We start from the raw sequence: 18,968 nt of genomic DNA on the forward strand, positions 1-18,968 counted from the left end.
AGTGAAGAGTCGCAAGTGGCGGGAAATAAAGGCCTAGGTAACACGGATTGCAGATGGAAATTACACGGCGAAAGACACAACGAAATACACTGAACAAGCGTACTCTTCAATTTAAATTCATATGATAGAATGTATCACAACGGTATGCGTACACTTTTTATGACTCCCTTTAGAATCGAGGCGTACTTGCTTAAGAATTTCAAGCACTAAGTACAGATTCAAGAGCAGCTCAATTAGGATGGCAACGAGGAATCAATTTTGATGATCATCAAAGAATTTCTATTGATCTATTAAGTTTCTTTAATATTTTTCCTTTCCTGAGATGTTCTTTTTAATAATTGGTTGTTATTCATCAATAAAGGCAACAAAAAATTGCTAACTTAATGCATTTTCATTCAGTAGATTCTGTAAAGTTTGAAATTTAAAGACTGTTATTTTCGGTTGTCAGGCAGTTGTTGATGGAATAGGATAGGGATTTGTGGAGAAGATAACCAAAGGAGACACTAGCTTGAAGGAGTGAGACGATAAAAAAATTGTAACTTGAAGAAAATAAAAAGTTTTTTAAGGAAACAACAATCGCTTGACGTTAAAGTGCAAACTATTTCACCAGACCATTTGATTCTAATTTTTGCGTCAGTAAGGTATATCGGATTCATCACCTAGCGTTTCATCAAAATTATAAACTACATTAGCTTTACTTTAAATCATGATTGAGCCAATTTGTACATCGATGGAAAGAGTTTTCCACATAACTGTATTAAGTTTCTTTAATATTTTTCTTTTCTATGATGTTCTGTGCAGTAAATTTTCTCGTTTTTACAGTTATTTGTCAACAAACGCAAAAGAAATATCGACGAGGAATACCGTGGAGGCATTTCATTTCACGAAACCATGGGATTCTAATTTTTTCGTTTGTCTGCATATCGGATTTGCTTTTTCCAGAAAAACGATCAGCCCATCAGGATAGGGCCGGCAAACTTATTCTAAAAACTAATCAGCCTTATATAGAGCGTGATTGAGCCAGTTTTTACATCGATATAAAGAGTTTTTCGCATTCATACCAAATTTTCGCCTTTTTATATGTTCTCTGCGCGGCGTATTGCTTGCACACGGCCAAAAGGACCCGCAAGGCATATCCCATTATGGGAACCGACCCGCCGTGGCGGTAACCCACCAGCCATCAACGGTATCCCGTGGAGTACGTCCACTACTGGGCACGGCGCACTGAATTTATCCGCGCAATAAAGCGGACCGTTGAAATGCACCGGACAGCATGGGGAGGGGAACGAGGCACAGGAAGGCTGATACAACAGCCGCCGCTTGTCCGCCCAAGGCAACTGCACCCCAACCGACCAAAGGAAACCGTGAGTTAAAGGAGATGCACTCGGTCGCCCGCGTTCGCCACGCTGGACGTGAGAATCGTTCCGAGTCGGAGGAGGGGTAACTTAACACTTAACCGGTGACGTGCGGTCTGAGAGACGGCTGCGTTTCTATAATTATGAACATTTCAAAAATTGCTATTTCAAAATATCTGTAATCCTCGTGAGCGTCTCAATTTTGTATATTGAGGACACAGTACTCTTAAAATTTAACGTTCTTTTTATTTCCGTATAAAATCGGGTTTCGGGTTAATTTTGTGGAATAATGAGATATCCATGATTATTCCTCGCACCACCCGATGACTATTCTTTGTTATTTATTTGTAAATACTGTTGAATATTTTTTGTCATTATTGGTTACGTTGCATTATGCGTTGTTATTATGAAATTATTTCTCCTGATATTGTAGTCCTCTGTAATTGGCCTCGTGCTGTTTTTGGATTAAATAAATAAAAGCACAAATGCTAATATCCACACTATTTTATTTGTCACTTAACCGACCATGGTTTCGACACTTGGTGTCATTTTCAAGGTGAAAATGACACCAAGTCGAAACCATGGTCGGTTAAGTGACAAATAAAATAGTGTGGATATTAGCATTTGTGCTTTTATTTATATTCATTTGTGCTTGGTGTCATTTTCAAGGTGAAAATGACACCAAGTCGAAACCATGGTCGGTTAAGTGACAAATAAAATAGTGTGGATATTAGCATTTGTGCTTGCATCATGGTTCTTTTTATTTATTTCTGAAAATTTGCAACTGAATTTTGGTAGCGGTCTGTGAGACCTCACGTCACCAAATTGGAAATCCAATAAACGTAATGCTGGTGGAAATGAATCAAAAAGTTGTTAAAAACAATTCCTAGTCATTTTTCAAGAATAATAATAATAAATAATTTGTAAGGAAGCATTTTTAGTTGCATAACGTGAATAATTAACTACTTAATTATAAAAAGTACCATGGTAAAAATAATAACTGGAGTGATTTTTATATCAGTTTTTTGATCCTGTTTCAAATAATAATTTTTACTGAAAAAGTTGGTTCGTATTTGAAATACACAATATTAAATATAAGTTTTATAATAGTTGAGATGTCAAGGAAACAGTAAGATAAGCAATAAAAATTACTTTTCAACGTTTTACGAATTTTTGTTTTATTGCGGTATCCCACACCGCACGTCTGGGAGACCGCAGTCTGGAGGACCGTCTGGGAGTCACGCACAAGCATTGCACGTCACTGGTTAAGGGCTAATCAAGCTGCGTCAACAGCGCTTCCAGGTGGCTCTCAGTACAACTACCAGTTAGCTATGAATATTATAAACGTAAACATTTGAATTCAAATTGAAAATGCGAGATAAGGCGGAGTATTACAAATTGGGAAGTGAATAGAGTAGTTTCCTTCATCAAAGAAAACGAAAGGCGTTGATTGCGATTCGTTACCCACCATTAGTGCATTCATAATATACCAACCATTTGGTTTTAGAAATCCCAGTTTAGACGAATGGCAATGGTCAATTTTAACCACATTTGAAAGGCCAGATTGAAGCCCATGCGATGAAACTCCACGTGATGTCACAGGAACCTAGTTTCTATACGAGTAGATAGGAGTTTTACATCGTCTGAGATTACCAATGCATGAGACACAGAGCTCAGGGAACATGTGTTAATAATCACCGATTAAAACTGCCTAAGGAAAGTTTTCTTCGTTTGATAGGGTATTAATAATCCTTATTCAAGCCAAGCGCTACCTGCTAGCAGGGTACTCCACTACCTGCTAGCAGCCTGCATCGTATCAGCGCTCAAGGCTTCGCCCCAAGGTCACCTCACTCGACGACAGCGGGAACCAGAATGACGTCACACGGACTTTTCCCAGCATTCATACTTAGTCGTCGCGTTTTCGCGCGCTTGAAAATTTTCACTTTTCCTTTAATCGCGAAAAATAGATATCGTCATTTAAAAACCTAAAAGGGTGAAATGCGTACTCCAGGAGTAATAATCTTTCGATTTTGGCATTAAAAAATAATAGGAAACCAACCTATCATAATTATTTTACACATTTAAAATATTCTATCATTATGTTTAGATATCCAAGCGCCTCGAATGAATGGAATTACGATTAAAGGCAACAATCTTACTCAGGTAAACATTGGCAACTGAAAAAACAATTATGTAAAACATGAAGCGTGATATTCCATTTATCATTATATCAATGTGAACTTGAACTTTAGTTGAACAATTTGAACTTTATTATTATGCTTAGGATGCTTATATTTCTCGAAGTTCACTATTAGTTTATTTATTTAATAAATATTGCTACAAGTAGGCTATGGCTTAATGGTAACAAGATAATTAAAATTTATGAATGACAAACCTACCTCCCTAAGAGCAAAGTAAAGGAACAGAAAATACACCCGTAATATACATACCATACACTTATGCGAATACCACACCGCTAAAAAAATTGAATTTGAACCGAGTAACCCAATTTCCAACGCTCCCTAATGAACCGCAAATACATCAACTTGAATTCTTAAAAATGTTAATACCCACGGGGAAGCTCTTAAAAATATTCAAGTAGGTCATTCCATTCCACTCCTTCGTCCTATCCAGGAAGGATTCCAACAAAATTTCCGTTTTCTGCTTATTGAACTTGATTCTGAATTTGTGATCGTTCCTTCCTGTGTGTTCCATTTCCTTCCAAGCCCGAGGAAATATCCTCTTTTATTAACGCTTCGTAGACCCCTCATAATGCATTTATAGTTCTCCCTAATTTCAGTGGTTTCCATCCTAAATATCTAGAATAGCTATGGCACTGTCCTCTTTTATGCCTCCCGAGATTACACCTGGCTGCCTTTTATTGAAGATTTCACAAGCTTTGAAATATCCTTTTTATTATGAGGATCCCCCAGTTACAGTGGCGCAGCGAGGGGTTTTTTTCTGAGTTTTGGGAGATAAACCCCCCCCCCCCCCAAAGCTCAGAGAAATTTTAAAGTTTAATCCATTTTAGTTAATTGGATCAGTATTACTTACAAAATAGTGCTAGGATTAATCAAATATCCCTCTGAAAGCCGTAAAAGTCGCCATTTTGAACCATTATTCTTAGAAATTTTTTGGAGGAGAGCCCCCGCAACTCCTGCTTATCCTGGAGGGAATGCAATACCCCCACACATCTAAGTATCAGTTGCGCCTAAAACCCCCCCTTGCCTTACTTCTTAGCTGCGCCTCTGCCCAGTCTAACAAGAACGGGCCAAAGCCATGTAGACCATTTTTTTTGTTTTGTAATCACTTTAATATTTCTCGCGCCCGAATGCAGCGTTTTATATAATTTTCCCACCACAATGATCAATATGCATTTCCCATTCTAGCTTGCGTTTGAAATTAACTCCCAAATATTTACAATCGCTTTGGCCCCGTGAACTGATTCTAATAGCGCTGGAGCCCTTGAGGTAACCACTCCCTCCAATCTCTGAAACCTCAACGGGCCTTCAACAACATGCGCACCAAATTCAGCTCGCACATACCATAAAAAAATTCACCACGGAGTTATTTTGGGCCCATGTCCGTTGGGTCGAAATTTTTGGAGAGAGTTAGGGTGCCTTCATAGCCCTGCGTTGCGTCGACGCCACGAAAGCTCCCGACCCGTCAGCAACTTTTGCCCTTTCACAGCTCTGCGTTACGAAAACAAATGGGAGTCAAAAAGCGTCGGCAACTAAAAATCGGCCCGGGAGTATATCATCTTATGATTTCGAGCCAAACGCATAATACATAAGTTGTTATGTGCATTGGAGCTCTCACGCTGTATTTAGCTAGTGATACAATTGACGGGTATTTGTTATGCTAATCTATGCTCCTCAGTGCTTGTAATCTTATTGAGGGCTAACATGTCTTATGTTTGGGAAAGATAAGACATATCTATGCTTAACACTTCAAAATAATAATAAATAATGAAATCAATAGCATTTGTCACTCCCATTAGAGCTAATCTTGCATATTTGTATACCTAAGCTTCACATAAACAAACACCAATTCGCCTTCGCGCAGAGAAAATCCGACAGGTTCAATTTTTCTGCGACGACGCAGCGAGCTGGAGAAGTGACGTCATCAATTCTCAAAGACGAGTTCTGGTTGGCTCGCGAGCCGCGGCGTCAACGCAACGCCGAACTTGAAGGCACCCTTAGAGGCAATCGCGGAATGGGGAGGAATAGACAATGGGTAAATGTGAGGAGTACAGTCACGAGTGACGAAGATGCCTTAAAAAGGAGAAGGCGACATGATAAGAGAGAAGGAAAATGAACAAGGGAGTAATGGGTGAGGAGACAAAACTGATAAAAGCGATAAGGAGGAGGCAAGAAATTAGGCAAATAAGGTAACGTTTAAACGATTTAAGTTTTTCCTGGTGAATACTTCTGACAAATATTTCTCGGGTTCGCATCCAGGTAAAAGATTTTATGCAAGCCCGAGAAATAACCTGGATGCAAACCCGAGAAATATTTGTCAGAAGGTAACGTTTGGTTTTTTCCCGGCTAACAATGGCAGGGGTCTGACACCGGGTAAGGTCCTCCATTTCTCCTTCCGACGTTTCGATAAGAAACTCGCCAATCATTCCCAGGGATTCAGGCATCCAAATAAAATTCAATCAAGTTGATGAAATCCCGATATAACCTTGTTGGATTCCTGAATCCCAAGGCCTCTGGGCTGGTTGCATATCAAAACGTTGGAAGGATATATGGAAGACATTGTAAGGCTAATAAGACACGCAGGGGTATTATGTGGAGATTCGATGCTGAAAACCGTGTTATAAGGAAGATGTTAGATAGGCGGGAAAGAGAATTAGCACATAAAGAGAGAGAGCTCCGATTAAATTTAAATAGAGTGGTCAAGTGGCTACGCTGCATCGTAGCATAAGGCTAGGACCATCTCTTAAACCCACAGCTTCAATATAATTAAGAAAACTGATAAATTAAGCCAATTAATTGCTCATATATAATATTGTTAAAATCTTACTTATCTCCTTCAGGGCTATTTAATTCATTGGAAATAATACTTTCATTGGTAATTTACAGCATGCAAAGAAAGTCGCCAATTCAAAGCAAACGATATCATCATTGGAATCAGCCCATCAATGACCACCCTACACACGATATGGAAATAGATATAGAATCACGCGGTCACGGTGTTCATACTCCTAGATACTAAAGAAGTTTTTCAGTCTTTGACATTATGTATCTACATATGCGAGAGTTGAGCCATTGCGAGTTCCGCTTATCTACTACAAAATATCTTCGTTTTCACACTTCAGTCGATTACACACGGTTCTCATGGCATCATCACTTTGCCCTCTCTAGAAGCTCGCATTATTGTGATGGCATTAAGATAACTCGGGCTTCATTCGTCAGCTTGCATGCATACGTAGGTGATAACGCCTCGCTGACACAAATGCCAGAGACATTATCGTTCGTTGCCTAGCGTGACTGAATAGGTAATCAAGGGGAACGTTAAACTTAGACACCGGTGAAACCTTTTCCCATTGTGACGTGTGCAATCTACGAAAGAAATTAATGGCTGGAAACAAAGCTAAGGATGATTCTCTTATTTGCGTCATTATTTATGCTTTGAATACAAAGCCACTTTCACACGTTTTATAGATATTTTTCTGGTCAAAATGTGATTTGAACCACGTCCGTAAAAATTAAATTCGGAGGGTTCAATCAAGTCGTAAAAAAGAAATTTGGCTAAATATTGCTCATGAAGCCGTAATAACTGACCACAGGTAGAGTTATCAAGTCACTTTGATGCTGAGAGAAACATCTTCGGGTGATATAAAGTTATCTGTACATTCCAGTTTCTCAAATTAGATAAGGTTCAGTGAACGTTCTACATATTCTATTAAACCTCAGCTCATATATTTAAAACTGGGGGAAAAAAGTATACACATTATTATTTTATCCTAATTCTAGGATCAGGATATTATGATAATGCATGAGGTTCCGAATGCCAAGTCCTACCATCAAGTGGTGGAGAGAGCATCGGTGCCGCCATCTAGTGGCAGCAAGAAATTATGCTAAAATATACCCTGAACACTTCAGGATGGCGGCATATGATTCAAACCAGTAATTCATACCACAAATCATTATTCGTGCTATAGTGGTACGTGCAATTAAGTTACTCCAAATCTCCTTTCGCTTGCGGCAGTCAACCACTAGCATATAGTTTCCCCTGTTTCCAAAACCTACTCTTTATTTAGCCCTCAAAATTTCCAAAGGATAAATCAAATAATAATAAAATATTAAATATTTAACGCCTCACAAGTGAATATTCGAACGAGAGAGTATAGTTAGTTAATTCCCTAGAGGTTCCTCCACTAACAGCAGGCAACAACTGGCAGAAATATTTTTCTCTTTGCAAAACCCAACATTCACCTCCTATCAGCAGTTACAAAACCTCCCAGTAAGAGACACCGCATCGATTCCACTGGCTTGAAATAGATCGATCATATTCTGCCACTGAAAATGGCGATATTAACATAATAATTGGAAAACTGGCTTAAGAGATGTGAAGTACACTTTGCAAAGAAAATTCAATAGTAACTTACGAGTCTGGTGAGGGCTGACACACATAGATTTAAAGTTTTCCCGGCGACAAATGAGATCAATATTCTCTCGGGATTCCCACTAGATTGGTGCGACGATTCTCCCGCTTCAATGACGAACTATCGTAAAGTTGAAGAACAATGGGCACATGCGGTGGAAATCCCGTTAACTTTTCTTCCTCAACTTCACTACGCCGCGCTGCCAAAGCCTTCACGAAGATTAAACTTGAATGAAGTCATTGCCCCGAATACGTTGGATTAGTAAGCCACCAAAACGTTGGCAAAATATTGAATACTCAGGGAAGTTTACTCTCCAGAGTGCAAAATTTCCTCCCTCCGACATAGTGCGTTAACCTATGGAACCCCGGCAGTTTTATGATAAGCGGCTAGGTTCGGCGAAGGGATGCTAACTCCAAGGCAATACGTCCTCAAATATTTGACACAAATCGTCTCTCTTTCCGAGAATCAATCAGTCTGATTCAATCAGATATTTAAATACCCGGACAGAAATTTCCCGCCGTGAAGACCTACTTACAACGGGAAATTTAAAGATTTAAGTAAGGAAATAGGTTATCAGAATCATTTGGAGTATACTTCTCCACGGAAGTGAGGCATGGACAATGGCAGCTGCAAAGAAATGAAGGGCAATGGAGACCTTCGAAATGTGGTGGTACAGAAGAATAATGAGGATCAAATGGATCGACCGAGTTGGTCATGAGGAAGTCCTAAGAAGTGTAGGAGAGGAGAGAAGCCTCATGAAAACCTTAACAAGAAGACGGAAAACCTTATAGGCCATATCTTGAGACATGATGGCCTGATGAAGGCAATCGTCGAGGGACAAGTGGAAGGCAAGAACGGAAAAGAAAGAAATCGAATGAATAACATGAAACCGGTAAATAAGGGTGTGAAAGCGAAGAAATAGGTAGGTGTGAAAAGATTAGCTGATAGGAGAACTGAGTGGAGAACTGCGTCAAACCAATCTTAGATTGCTGACCAGTGATGATGATTGCAATATATTTCAATAAATTAATTTCCGTACGAAGGGTTTCATTATCTCTACAATAATTTCAAGTGTAGCATGTATGGCCAAATAGAATGAATATATACGTCCGTTTTTAAATCGGTAATTTGTCATAAGATTTAGTCGTAGTCGTAAGTATTTATTCGTCGGAGAGGAGTAGTTTTGAGGTTTTTGGGAAAAATGATAGTTTGCGATGTGACAGACTGAAGGAAAGCGAACGGAACAACAGTTTAAAAAAAATATGGCTGCACTAACAATTTTCAGACACAATACTCTTCCTTCATTTCTTCTCCTCAATCATTCCCCACCATCAATAATTTACCGTAACTCCCTAGAACAGCGGTTAAATAAGCAATAAAACAAGAGGCATTAAAAAGTAGCCTATATAAATAAGCAGATGAATTGACAACTCTAAAGTACGGCATCCGATAAATTTCAAACAAATGAAATATTCACTCATGAATTGTTCTATTGGGGGGGGGATTAGTACTTCATTCCTTCCGTGTTTACCAAATAACAGCTTCAGTAGAAAAATATCACTCGACATTCTGTGCGAAATATCGCTGTGCTATTTTTTGTGCAAGGCAAGTTAATTCAACAGACGCAAAGTACGACATTATATGTCATGGGCCATTATGAGGCATTCTCTTCTTTTACACAATACTGAACTTAACGCTAGGATTTATTTAAGGCGCAGAGAATGCTAAGCATCTGCTTATGAGATAACACGAGCGTTGAAAAGTCTCTGTGGAACTAGCCAATTGCTCTGCCGTTCAAAGCACCCCATCCTGGTAATTTTAGCCCTACTTTCATCAATTGTTTTGAAGAGAAGTTCTTTTGCACGCTTTTCAGTCAGTCGCTGTGTTTCTCGTCATTGAGTCTGAATTCTAAGGTCTTAACGGATTAGAGAATAACGTAATGACAGCTGGAATAAAAGACATTTCTGTCAAAGAGAGAACTTTTGTTTAAGTCCTCAGTGGTCCCGGCGAGTCAATTTTAAATCCTCTGAGTGGAGGCGTGAAAGCAAAGGCAGAGTCGTGGTTTTCCCGAGTATCTTTTCCGCCAGCAATCCGAGCTTTCGTCCGCCTTAGTCCTCCAAATGGTCCACTGGTAATTCCTGCCTTTCACTCCCATGAAAGGGTCATGCGAGGTGAACAGAATTACCCTCAAACCCCGCTTTATTTTCACCCCAGCAATAGGGTAGTTTCCTTCATCAAAGAAAACGAAAGGCATTGGTTGCTATTCCCACCCACCATTAGTGTATTCATTATATACAAATTATTTGATTTTATAAATCCCAGTTTAGACGAATGGCAATGGTCAATTTTAACTGCATTTGAAAAAGGCCTGATTGGCACCCATGCGATGCCACTCCACGTGACGTCACAAGGACCTAGATCTATACGAGTAGTCAGGAGTTTTACATCGTCTGAGATTACCAATGCATGCATGAGACACAGAGCTCAGGGAAACATCTCTTAATGATCACCTATTAAAACTGCCTATGGCAGGAAAGTTTCCTTCGTTTGATAAGGTATTAACAATCCTTATTTAAGCCAAGCGGTAGCGCGTAGGCTGCTAGCAGGGTACTCTGCTACCTGCTAGCAGCCTGCATCATATCAGCGTTCAAAGCCTCGCCCCAAGGTCACCTCACACGGTGACAGCGGGAGCCAGAATGACGTAACATGTGCTGTTCCCAGCATTCATATTTAGCCGCCGCGTTTTCGCGCCCTTTTTACTTTTCAATTAATCGCGAAAAATAGATATCGTCATTAAAAAATCTAAAAACGTGAAATGCGTACTCCAAGAGTAATAATATTTCGATTTAGGCAATAAAAAAGAATAGGCAACCACCCTATTGTTTCATTCATTCCATCGACTATCCCTACTTTGACGCAGGGAGGTTGTAGTCATTCATGATTATTCTTTGATGACGAGGCAAACATACAAGGTCACCCCAATGGCCTGAAGGAGCGAACAATAGTAACAATAGCCTCATCTCCTCCTATTATTGCAACAACAGATATAAAAATTTCAAAATCACTGGATCAAAACACAAACACTTTTCACCGTCATCACATCATCCCTGGTCAACAATGGTCCTAAGATTGGTTGAACGCAGCTCTCCACTAAATTCTCCAAACAGCAAAGTATTTCACATCCACGTATTTTTCCTCTATCACAGCCTTCTTTTTCTGCTACATACATTTTATTCGCCGTCTTTCTTTTCAATTCTTGCCGTCTAATATTCCCTCGACGACTGTCTCCATCAGGCCACCAAGAAGACTTTAGCTTTTACAAGTGAATTGGTAAAAACGTGTGAATTTAATCATTATTAATTATCATTTATTGCTTATCATTAATAAATAAAATCAAAATCACTGCATAAAGAAACAAAAAATCTCAATAACCATGATCACTGGTCAAAAATCCTAAGATTGAGTCGCGGCTGAGCAAAAAGCCACTGAGTGCGTCCACCGGGTTATGGTTGGTGGGTCGACCTCTACATATTATAATAATATTTCGTCTATATTGGGCGCGATTTGGACAAGAGAGTCCCATCTTCCATCTAACCCCTGAAGTGGTTAACTGCGGTATAAGCGAGCTTACTCGTCGAATAAGCAGTGGTGGAGAAATTACGACGGTGTTCTGAGGGGGGTATTGGTCAGTCCTTGGGTAAGGCAGGCCATCTTAATGATACCGAAACCTGTGAAGTTGCCGGCACTTGGCGACAGGGGGCCCCCAACAATTATGCTTTTCATCACCAGGGAGAAAGGGCAGCAGCTTTTCTTCATATCTTTTAAGGTGGAAACCATAAGGGTCGATACTGAGACACGTATGTCACAACGAGCGTGGTAACATTTACTTTAAGTTCTACGCACTTGTGAGCAGCACAGGTTTTAATCATCGTTGTGTGAATTCACGATAGTTCCAACGATTGCTGGAACAATCGTAATCTGAACGAGGCATAACTCTATTTTGTTACTTGCGCCGATAAGGTACGGGGACCATGGCTTAACTTCCCGGACGAAGTGTTGTCCTTGAGGAGCCCTCCACAAAGCATCGAATCAGGGATGAGTTATTTTGTGAGAAATCTCTGCCAAAACAGGGCTTGTACGCGAGCCCAGAGGATGAGAATCCACTTGTCACCACCACAGCCCCATCCCAAAAATGTTTTAAGGCCGTTTTACACAGGGCACGTAATTGCGCAGATTAAAACTGCATTAATTGCTTTTACAAAAAAAATTAAACGATCTTATGGTTTAAACTACATACACCTCTTAGATGTTAACACATTTGAAGAAACAGCAGTACAATGATCTTTAGCGTATGACTGAAAATTGTACATTTGTAACGTCTTAAAACACAAAATATCTGATGATGGAAAACTTTTCAAGCCACCAATATTCATTGTAACATAATTAGGTATCCTTACAAAGCAAACAGTAACCCAGTAACAACCTTGGGCATTATGATCATTGGCAAGACAAAAGGAATATTTAAATCCAAACAGTGTACCGATGGTGTCAGTAACCCACACAGGGTTATTCCAAGATACTTGAAACTAGACACCCGCTCTAAGGGCAAACAATCCGAACACTCAGGCTTATTATAGTAATTTTAAGAAAGAGCCGTCTTGAAAGTTCCTTTCCTTTATTTTGTAGTATAGGCTTGCTTCCCTTGAGACATCTTTTTATTTACAAGGTTTTACGTCGATTTTTCATGAGAAGTGGAAATACGGGGTTATTATTATACATCCGTCCTTCCTTCACCCTACGAAGATCACGTATTACTTTACCAAGACCGAACCTCACGCAGTATAAAGTTGTTTCTTGTTTATAGGCCCAAAAGTGTATGACTTATTACCTGATTCATGTCTGAAAGCAAAAGTAATAACGTCATTATGCAAAATATACAGCCTTGGTTGTTTAGAATGCAAAGTATGGAGGACATTTTTCTATGATATAATACCATGTAATACATGCACGTACTTACTTCAATTCAAATGCTGTGCCTAAAATGTATATATATCAGCATGACCCTATGTAAATGATGGTAGCCATAAAACAGGTTGTCCTTAATGGCTACCTAAAGTTACTCCTTATTATGTAATTAATTCGATTCTGTACTTTTAATTTTTTTGGAGTAATAAACAATTTATTTATATTTATTTATTTACAGCTCCAGAATTATTTGCCTTGTGAACAGTGCAGTCCTTGATGATTTTCTCAAAGGGTCTCCGAAGAGCGAATTATGGCGTGAATTTGCGCGAATGCAAGAACGTAATTTTAGAACAATATTTTTTTCATTTCATTTCATTCGCTCTGGTAATTCACCGCTTTACACAACGCAATTCTGACAGCGCCTCCGCTTTGTGCAATGAAGTGCGTAAAACGGCCTTTGCAATTTATAACACTCGCAACCACATGACGAGCAGAAGACATAATATAAATTATACAATATTTGCCAATCCATGGACTACAAATTATTTTTTCCAGAGAATAATGTCACGAAAGAAGTTATTTGCATTAACATAAATTGACACTCCCGTAGCGATGTGATGTGAAGCGACTCTGACGATTCCGCGTGAAACCCCTTTGTCGCTTCCATTACATTTCAAGCTTTTCCCTTTGTCCTGCATCAAAGAGGATTTCGTTCCAGCTTATGGGAGTTATAGGGCAGATCAGTAAGCTCATTATGCCCCACACATTCCCTTCCCAAAAGGCCCTATTCGAGTCGTTTTTGATGGATGCCTTATCGCTTTCACTCACTCCCGCTCTTTTCAAATCTCTAATAAAACAGAGCGCCGCGACCCCTTTACGCGAAAGCTTGAGCTAATAAGCATTTGTGTCTCAGTCTCCATTGGATGAACACACGAAAGCCATGGAGTATAAAGATTTACTGACTCTCAGGCGGCCGGCACAGCTACAAAATTTTCGAAATGTGCTCATTCAAAATTTTTAAAAGACCAACTCAAAAGGTCACCGCGATTCAAACTCCGGAAAACATCATGAATAGCAGGAATCCGTTTTTTAATAGATCCCAGAATACCAATAATTCTAAAACCAGATATCAAGTACAGTTTTTTTAAGTTACGCAAGAAATAGTGTAATATTTTTATCCAAAACCATTAATCAAAGATATCACCTTAGATATAAATAAAATGTGGCTTTCATTTTGTATTAATTTTCAAGCATCCATTTTCTGCGTAAACAGAATCAAACTGAATTCTCTATCTTTTTTACCTTAGGGTTGAACGTTCATTCCATCAATATTTTTTGTTATTTCCCTACAATATTTATACCACATTTTTACGCTAATTGTAAGCTAACTGCACATTTGCAAGACGAAAATATACCATAAATTCTGTGATGGAGAGTTACTTTCCTTTTACAATATATGTTCTATATTAAATAAGGTTATAGACAACAGATTTTAATGAAGAATGAGAACAAGAAGAGATTCAAATCACACTACAACTTGCATCCATCGGCTTCTTTTACGTGTGTGAGGATCACGCATATTGGGTGATATTAGGGCTGCAATATTAGTGCTCTTGGATGGCTATGAGTCGACATGCGGAGGGGAGTAAATTAATATTTATTTAAATACATATTTATTTTGATTAATAATAATTATAATAATAACAACAATAAAATAGGCGTGGATTGGACGGATAGGTGACTTATTCGTCGTCTGTATACCCAGAATGCGCAAATTATGGTATCAGTTGGAGATTCTGGGTGGGCAAGCATCAGCCGAGGAATATGCAAGTCAATGTGTCGTCACTTTTAATATAACACGTCAATATGTAAGGCAATCGTCATTACTCTTTAAGTAATAACGATAGTGAACAATCTATTCAAGATGTTTTTACTGAGTTTGAATTATGTTGACCTTTTGAGATGATACCTTAAAAATTTTGAATGAGCTCATTTCGAAAGCGCATCTATCAAAGTTCATATTCTTCATGGATTCATATTTATGTATGAGTACACTCGTAGCATTTGTGTATTGTAGCACTCCATTTCTCGAAAGCTATTTTTTTCTCAGTTCCTTAATTTCCTTTATCATTGTGTCCTTCTTTTCTATCTCAAGTACTTATCTATGGCTGAGATGCTAAGAGAGTTGTGGGGTGAGTTGGAATCTGAAAAGTGGAGGGAGCGATGATGGACAGACGGTTTGGATGGAGTGAGTACTAAGCGAGGTGGGGATGCTGAAAACAATGTTAGAAGGTATAATGTTCGGTAAACGGTGGAGAAGAAGGAAGAAAATAGGAGTTTTAGATATAATTTAAGGGAGAAGGCCTTACAGTGAATTTAAGACAGAAGTCAATAGTAAAGGAGGGGAGACTGCAAGAATCCCTCCAATATACTACATGGAAACCTACCATAAACGTTAGAATACTTTAATTATAAAAAAACACTAGGTGAGGAATCATTTTTTCCTTATAAATAGGTTAACATAGATAAAATATAAACATTGTTTAATTATATACAGTATTAATGAAAAAACCTACCGGTTTCGACCTTTTCAGGGCATTAGCAAGAGTCAACAGTTGATCATACCTCTTGATAATGAGAGATAGAGTTTTTAATATATATACCTTGTGGAATATCACAAATATTAATGTCCCCAATTCACGAAGTTTAATGTCATCAATTCACCATGTCACCAATTCACGAGGTGAACTGGCGAACCTTTGATTAAAATAGGTTAATTTCGTATATTCCCACTGAATGCCAAAAAATAACTGAAAGCACCCATGAGAATCATTCTGAAAACTCACAGTGTCTCTTTCTCTCAAATCTCACATTGCCTCAAGGGAATAATGAAATGATATCTTTCCCTCTCTCAATGGAATTTCTCAGGCAGTGGAAAAACTGAGCACCGAGTGAACTCAATACTCTGATTTCTGATAGCATTCCGACCTCTACTGCATTGTTCTTCAGTCGGTACAATTCAGGGACCCTTTTCAAAATTAAGATCCCCTCACGAGTGGGATCCAATTGGATTGAGTCAAGCGACCCTCCCCCTGGGCCTGCAGAGAGAGGGAATATTTCTCCTCATTAAAATGCAGCGACAGTCCTGCCGACATGTCTTCCCCGTTTCTTATCAATGACCTGCATTCCAGCGCCTCTTCTTTAGAGCCCAGTGCACACACATAGCGATCCCTTCTAATGGATGGCATTCAGGGTAAATATAGACAGCATTTTTTTCGCATTCAATCCCCTCAGCCATGAGCGTGGAGATGGGCACAGTATTGAATAAAAAGCAAAGCGTTTAAAAATTTTAACAATATTTTTCAATAGAAAAAAATAAGTCATTTTTGTTCATCCTCAACACTGATTACACTTCCCCTCTTACAAGAAAATATTTTGTCTCTAAGATGTCATTTAAAATTTACACCGCGATAAACATAATTGTACATCCGACTATTTTAATGACCTATTCAATGTTCTTCGACTGTTTATCTCAGAAAAATAAATCTTTTCATTCGCCTATTTTTAGAACTTTAGGTTCAATTATTGTGACTTTTAATAAATGCTCTAACTAATCTAACTTCCCAAAACTTCTGAAACGTGTTTTAGAAGTTTTCGTACGAAATCTCAGAAGTTTTAGAAGTTCGAAGTCTCAAAATATTTTTCATAATGTAGAAACAAGTTTTTGACGTGTTCACGGACTCATGGGTCCGATTTTTTTAAACTAATGAAACTCGTATTCAGTATATTTATTCTTAAAATAACATTGGCGTAATTTATTAAGTATGCAGACTCCTGCTTCAAATTTTTGCCACAATGTCAAACATTTTCTCGGATAAATTTCCAATTTAAGATTACATGCTTATAACACTACAATTTTTCTCACTGATTACATATGTCATCAGTATATTTTTCCTAAAAATGGACAGAAATTTTAAAACTGCTATTTTTTACGTAATTACAAATTTTTAGTTAGTTTCGATTCTCGGGCCATAAATATCCTCGGGGACATCTCAAACTTTAAAACATCATATTTTAAATAAATATCATGTCCATTGTTGGTACGCAGTGATAAGGAATACATTTCACAACTTCGATTTTAAGTTATGATGAATGCAACTGCTTGGGGTGTCGACGGCAAAAGTGAAAATCTTCCTAGATGGTGAGTAGGGCTTGGAATCCACATTAAACTAGCTCAAAACTGCGTGTTACTGCTGGTAACGGACGTTTAACCAAAACTTTAGAGATTAATATCTCGTTTTTTTACATCACAGACAGTTATTATACTGTTTTTACTACTTTCTTTGGAAGAGAACTGCTAGGAAAGTTACATTTTTACTAGCATACCATCATTCCGGTAAACAACATGGACATTGTAAATACAGAGAGACAATACATTTTCATATACTATTTAGAAGGTTTAACAGTAATCGAAACCTTTTCCTTTTTGTTACTTCAAGAATTATGCAAATCCCTTGAAATTTATGAAGGTTGTTTATGCTCCTGCAAACCATAAAATTTGGGTCTACTCTAATGCATTTCTAAATTGAAGTACTGATTTATTCTCGATTACATTCTACGCATTTAAAACCAGCCTTCTCTCTATAGATAATAGCTACAGAAACACGCAGCATAATACAGTTTAAAATGTCAAAATTAACTTTTTTTAAATATTGCTGCATAGGAATGCGACACGAGAATTTGGATCTTTGGCAGAGCACAGGTGTTTTCGCTTATGGTATTTCATTAAGGATATGCGTGATAATATATTTTAGCAACAGTATAAAAATTAAAAATGGAAATCCTTTGAAAAAAATTCCAGCAATATTTCAAAAATTATTCCATTACTATCCCTCAGTGCCTGAGCCTTCAAAAAAGAGACTTCATCCGGAGTACCACCCTGTGGGGAGTTTTTTCAACTACCTTCTACGGCAGCAAATTCGTGACTGCCAGCGAAATTTGATTTCAGTTTTAAATGAGTCCCAGACCGCATGCTCCGCAATAGAATAACATACATATTCAAAGAAACCTACCTCACTGCGACCACATTCGTCTTCCGAACGCATACGATATCTATGGCCCCGAAAATTGAGTTACTTCAGCAGTGGCATTGATCGTAAAAGTTCTTGCAAAAACTCTTGGAAACGGAAAAGATGGAGGTCAGAGAGTATCACAATGATAAAAGATATTTCCGATCACTTTAGTTGAATTTGAGTTAATTTAAATAAAATTCAAAATTAGCCTCGTACTTCATTAATAGTTGGGAAATTCTTCAAAGACTGCTATAAAAGCTATAATCTTTATTAATATACCTTCATTCCGTAAAACATACAGTAAATTGTACACGCACAAGGATTTTTAATTTTTTGCATACTCGTTCAAAAAATAAAAAGTAAATAACACCTTAAAATGAATTCTTCTCGGGTTTCTAACCTGGTCAAGGTCTGCATTTTGTAGTTCCAGTTCAAGTCATTAAACGGGAAAAACTTAAGACTCTTCAAATAAAACTTTTATTTTGCTTTCTCTTACATTGATAATGATGTACATCCCTTGTAAAGTTAACAGGATTATTGATGCTCCAGCAAACCATAAAATCTGGGTCAATGCAAAAGGATTTCTACCAGAACATTGTGTTTGCATAGTTACCTGGTTAAGAAACCTAAACATGAATCAGAAAATTAAGATTCCAAGCTGTGGCGAAGACAACACCTTCCTAAAAAATAATAAAGAAGAGTAAAATTTTCCCGTGGAATACTTAACCTCATGTGAAGAACGCCACTTGTCGATGAAAACATTGCGTATCTCCTCGATATTCGGGAAAACTCTCTGACGTCTATGTAAAAACTCTTCTCGGGACAGTGCGCGGGTAAGATGCTTTATAAGAGCGCCGACGTTTCGGGTACCGACTCGCTACCCGTTCTCACGGCTACTGACAGAAAATTTGAAGTGACCGTTGAAGCTCAGCATTAGGAGGGGCCGGATTGGTCGAGTCCCGA

The sequence above is a fragment of the Ischnura elegans genome, chromosome 6, assembly GCF_921293095.1.
Source record: "Ischnura elegans chromosome 6, ioIscEleg1.1, whole genome shotgun sequence".
NCBI lineage: Eukaryota > Metazoa > Arthropoda > Insecta > Odonata > Coenagrionidae > Ischnura > Ischnura elegans.